Raw genomic sequence first — 6,378 nt, 5'->3', positions numbered from 1 at the left:
GATAATTACGAGTCCCGCCACCGGGCATTGTCTCCTCGCATGCGTATATTATCTAGCATCTATTCATTACCACAAACGTAATTGCGCGTGTAAACGTGCCAATGGAGGCGAGAGCACGCTATGCAGACCACACCAGGGGCCGGCTTTACTTTCAGTCCCCTTTATTATCCAGGCGCGAAATCGATCGGTTGGCATTCCAGTTGCACTGGGGCACAGCAATGGCTTTCCTTTGCCCCCATAATTTCTAGCAGCGAACGCACCGGGGGAACGCGTGACTCACGATCTACATTCGTCTCCTCGAAGCAGTGACACCTATTGTCGTGGCTACACGCAGCGGGCAGCGGGTGGGTTACATTTATTGCTCGTACATAAAGAAACTTGTGAACACGTTGAGATCTCGTGGTCGATCGCATGTACCGTTGAATTTTCTCGAGATCCGTACGATGGCGACTTTACCCTTGTGTGGGCAACCTGGGTATCTAGGTACCCATTTCTATATTTCCTTTCACATTTCTGATGTTCTTGTTTAAAACAGCACTTAGGATATTATTGGAAGAGAAAATTACGTTTGGGAAAAGTACAAAAGAAAAATTATCTATGTTTGACTAATCTGTCAGAATAGGACGTTTGGAGTACTTAGATAGCTTCATAACCGTGAACATTTCCGTTACCCACACATGGATTAACCCTAAAACGTATGAGGGGAGGAGCTGCTAGAACCCATAAGTTGAATAATGTAAAATTAAAATAATTCCTGTCTGGAAAAAATTCTCCAAGAATTAATTATCTATTATTGTATACATGGTTTAAGCTTGATATTCAAAAGTTCTCGGTACTATACAGGATGGGACAATAATTATTACCACCTCAAATATCTTCGAAACTATAAGATTCACAGAAGTATATGTTCAACCAAAATTGTACAGTACGAACAGAGCCATCCGAAGGCGCTAATAGTTTCTTTGCAGGTGGAGGTACTTTGGATATTTTCAAGTCACTTCCATTTTTTTGAACGAATTGATATATTTTTGTTTCCGCAGAACGACAGGGGAGCTTAAAACGAGTTCAACGACCTATTACATGAGGACATTGACGATCAGAGAAAGTACAGAAAAGCGACAATGCTTCGGGTTTACTTCACTGAAAATAAACACTGTTTGAAGGACACTTTAATCAGTTTGCAGAATAAGATAAACATGATAAGAGTAGTATCGTATCGGTCAAGTGGCCACGACGTATCCGTTTGAAGAGCAAGTCGGTACGATTCTTATTTATGGCGAATGCCAACAAAATTCTGTAAGGGTAAAGAACTTGTATGCTGAACGATATCCACATCGGTCTCAGCCTTGGCGTCGAACATTTAAAAATGTATGTAATAAACTTAGGCAAACCGGTAGTTTAAGTGTTCGTAAAAGTGCTCGCAAGTGTGGCTACAAATTCTCATATTAGTTCGCGACAAATTGAATGCGAATCTGGCATAAGTAGGAGAAGCGTATTTCGCATTTTGCACCGTCACAAATTTCATCCGTACCACTTTAGTCTTCACCAACAATTGCAGGGGAACGACTTCATGAATCGTGTTGAATTTTGTCGATGGGCTAAACATCAGACCTAAAACAATGAGTTATTTCTTAATACCGTCTTATTTACTGATGAGACAACATTCACACATCACACGAATGTTAATTTGCATGAGAAAATGGTCTGTGAACTGTATGGTGCGGTATGACAGGTGATAAAAGTATTGGTCCTTATTTTATCAATGGAAATATGAATGGCAACATCTACGCTAATTTGATTAAGGATACATTGGATCCTTTGCTAGAAGAATTATCTTTATTTACACGATAAACTATGCGGTATCAATATGATGGATACCCAGCACATTATTCATTGATTGCGCGAGGGGAACTCGATGAAACATTTCAAAATTATTACATTGCACGCGGCGGTCTAGTATCGTGGACAGCTCGTTCACTAGACTTGACACCACTAGATTTCTTTCTATGGGGAACATTGAAAGATAAAGTGTAGAAAGAGGTACCAACTATGGTCTGTTCCACTAAAGCAGAGCCCTGGGAGGTCTGCCCGATTATTCGCGGTGTTGTTGCGATCGCGACACATCTTCGGCGCTCGTGTCTTCTCACTTTTCGCGTCCTCGTCTACAGTCGTCTGTCTTCACAGTACGTATTACAAACCTCTTCAAGAAGAACCTATCCACAATCTCAAGTAGTCGGGACTGCTTTCGGCACGCGACCGTCGCGTTCATGCTGGACACCAAAGAAGCATGGAAGGCGGTCGATGAGTATGCGGTAATCGTTCCCAAACGACTACGCCTCGAAGAAAAGAATTAGAAACGCGCGCTAGGGCAGCGTGAAAAAAAATGCTGCTGTAATAGTAATCCTGCCCGCGAAGTAATACCTGGCGGTGGCTTCGCGGGACACTCAGGAAAGAAAGGTGAGAAGAAGGGCGGTTTTTAGTGGGTGAAAATTCCACAACCCACGGAGCACGGGCTAGTGAAGTCTTTTCTTTGAAAGATTTTCCGCCTACCCTCGCAAAAAGAAAAAGAAAAGAAACATGCACAAGCATATATACAGGGTGCAACATGTTGCTCGACCCTGAAATGGGACACTCGTGAGGCGATTTGGAATAAATTTTTACTTAACAAAAATGTAATCTTAGGCTTCGTTAACGAGATATTAACGAAAAATCCCGACCAATCAGCGCGCGAGTCTGCCGGTGGAGCTCTCACGGTAGCGTTGGCTACGCGCCGCGCTTGTACTACGAAGCTCGGAACAAGCAAATCGGCATGCATCGCAGGAAACTGCGTATAATAGTAAATAAAGAAAACGTAACAAATAAAATCATACTTTTTATTATCTTTCGTTGGTTGTTTAAAGAGATTAATGAATGAAGCAGAAATGTAGGAAAATTATGTGTAACGTAAAAAGTCGAATACAGAGTTACTTTTTTAAACAGAATCGAAAATAACAATTATTTGAAGGGATTGCTAAGGAATTTGTAAATTTCCTTTTCGAATAACGCATTAACGAAAAGGTAATGTAACAAAAAATGAACGAGAAGTGATCGTAGTTCGTTAGTGAGATAACAATCTGTAGTTGAATAACAGGCAACAATGTCAGTGATAATGAATAAGTCTCCAAAACGACCGAGGAAAAATTTACGTACGGAAACTTGTTAGGAATAGATCTGTATGTTATGAATCTTCTATTATTCGTATGCTTGGTTAATTTCTCAATCGAATAATATTGATATCTTTTTCAATTCGGTTACATGTTTAAGGTACAATTTATTGGAATTTTTTAGCCAACACCGGTATTAGTGATTAACACTTGTTATTAACCCATTTATACCCATTTTAACCCATTTAGTAAAATAATAATAACAATAATTTTGAGTCACAAAGCCTCTGAAAAATAAATTAGTGTATGATGGATGTTAGTTGCATTTTGAGGCACGATATACTTTAAAAGAGGAAATAAAATTTATTATCAATATTGACTACAAAATTTAATATTATCCATAGATTGCGATTTATAAAATGAAATAAGTCGTCTTAAACATTTCTACATATATGACATTTGTTTTAACCAACTATATGAAGCCAATTTTATTCTTCCTTTGTTTGTTAATTCTAATCATTAATATTGAATGTGTTATTACGAAAGATTAGCAGGGAATTGAAATATTTGAAGATGTTAGACGAGGGCCCATTATAATGGTGCTATAACAAAAGTTTATCACCGCATCTCCGTGGGATCGAAAGAACGACGTGCAAATCAAAGAGTTTAAGCTTCTGACCTCGCCACAAATTCATCACGCTATCGTGCATTGCACATTTCATTCGGCTTGGAAACCGATTTTGGAGTTAACGACGTTGTTATTTCAAGGAAGTAATCTGGCAGGTTTTAAACCAGTCGTTTTCAGTACTCCTGGTGTGAATGTAAGTGGTTGGTAATGGGATGAATTAGTTTCAGATGACATGAATTATTATTTTAAACGAATTGTAAACGCAACGTTGCGATACATTTGTATATTCGGTAAATTAAACAATCGTGTATTTGTTTTTTTTTAAACGTAGAGAGCAGTTCTTTTTCTACACTGTGTTTGTGGTATATAAACATTTTGGTGTCCGTAGATTACAATATATTTGGAAAAAAGGTATTTATGAATGATAAATCGTTATAGTAGTTTTTTGATAGATTTTTGTATTAGATTTTCATTCGTAATTTCCTTCATAATTTATGTCAGAAGATGTAGCATTGCTCATGTCTATTTACGGCCCTAGTGAACATAAAAGTTCAGAATTTATATTTTACATATAGATATTAACTATTAGACTATCGCATAGCCGATTGTTTAAAACTCAGTGCGTTAAGAAGCTCAATAGTTAATAAATTGTAATGAAGTTTTTACATTATTTGAATCCTGATAATCTTTAATTAGATCGATATGATTCTATTTGATTTTGTTTTCTATAAATTACTTCATAAAAATCTCTATTTACATAAATTTCTTATAGAAAAATATACTTGAAACTTTTTCTGTGATAATAACAATGGAAAATAATAAATCTATCAAAATGATCCTTGATATACCTATCTATGTTAATAGAATATCTGAGAGCATAGATGCCGGAAGAGCAGCTACAAAAAGTACAATAATAAGATATACAAGTTATAATTATTCCATTATAAAACATAATTATAATATTTAATACAGGTAGAAATACTTACATGTTTAATATATTCATTTATTGTTAATAGGTATTAAAAATATTTAACTATATCAATATTAACTCTACAGTGACTCACATTCTTTCACATACTTTCTAAATAACAATTAACTGTACAAATTTATTTGTAATTTATAGTTATGTATCCTCGTTTCTGGTACTTTTATCATACTTTGTACAGTTTAGTACGGAATTTGGTCAAACGAAGGTAACAGCCTTTCGTGAATGAATTTGTGAGACACTGTACATTCAATACTTACAAACTTTTTATTACTGTACCTTGTATATCTACTCTCGCAGCATCTAGCATATATGTCTTACAGTGAGATTATAAATATAAACATATAAACAGAAGTGCAAGAGTAATTCATTTTAATATCACGAGTAATTGTAGACAACACTTTTGAACGTCAAAGAATTAATAATATCCACCATTAACTTTCAACACAATCCATCATATACACCAAGCAAATAGTCAAGAAGACACTTTAAATCGACAGTAAACCTACATCGTTAAAAGCTACAACTCTTTCACAACCACACCATTTTAATTTTCCTGTACTCAGCTACGTCGCAAAATCGTTTCGTAATCCCAGGAAGCTTCCCGCTGGGACCACGAAGGTATCAATGATTACATGGTTTCCTGGAAGTCGATTTGCATTGTGAGATTCGTGGAAAAAGGGTTCAATCTGTGTAGACAGTCCACCTTCAGGGCCGTCAATCGCAGATGAAAACATTAAAAACGAGACCCCCCGAACGAGAGTGTCGCCAGGTGGAAATATTAGTCAGCCCAGGATGATTTATCGGTGGACCTGGTTCTCGTTTTGGCGTCCCGTGCCTCCGTAATCGGCAATAACGCGACGATGACGCGCGCAATTATCCCGGTGTTCTTCGGGTACCCCGCTTCCGAAGACAACCTCGAGAAAGAAGAGCAAAAAGACACACGAGAGTCAGACCACGCTGCTGCGGTCGCAGCACTAACCGACCTTGGTCCCAGGCACGTCGCGGTCGATCCGATGGCAGAAATTGCGCTGGGATCTCCTCCGTATGTGCACCTTCGAATCCGAAATCTACTAAATTGCTGAATTATCGTTCCTTGCTACCCTGCAACATCGTCAGAATGTATCTAGCTCCGCCACGAGAGAAAGCGATAACAAATTTGAACGTGACTTGTTTCATCGATTTCGATATTTTGTGGGCTTTTTCGAATTTCCGTTGGACCCTTTTAATATTTTGTTCACGGATGAAGTTTTGGAAGAGGTTCGACATGATTTTTTGGATGATGTATCAAGTTGATTTAAAAGAAACACAGCCGAAGATTAACCTATTGGATGTACTAATCGCTATTTCGAATTATAAATTTGAATAACTTTTGAATGAAAGAAGCTACATTCGAAATTTTGTTCTTAAATTCATTCTATCAACCCGGATTTGATTGTGGAAGATTTTCGAAATGATCACTGTTATTGAGTCTAAAACACAACGAATGATTTCTTTCAGTTTATTGATGAAATTTCTGTCCGGGTGGTCGATTTTAGTTGTTCTAATGCTAATGTGTTCATCTTAGTGGAAAAAATAGGATCTTCCAAGTAACTTAAACAAAAGATAAACAAAATTTTCTC

The sequence above is a fragment of the Dufourea novaeangliae genome, unplaced genomic scaffold (assembly GCF_001272555.1).
Source record: "Dufourea novaeangliae isolate 0120121106 unplaced genomic scaffold, ASM127255v1 scaffold108, whole genome shotgun sequence".
NCBI lineage: Eukaryota > Metazoa > Arthropoda > Insecta > Hymenoptera > Halictidae > Dufourea > Dufourea novaeangliae.
This window is presented reverse-complemented; position numbering follows the sequence as displayed.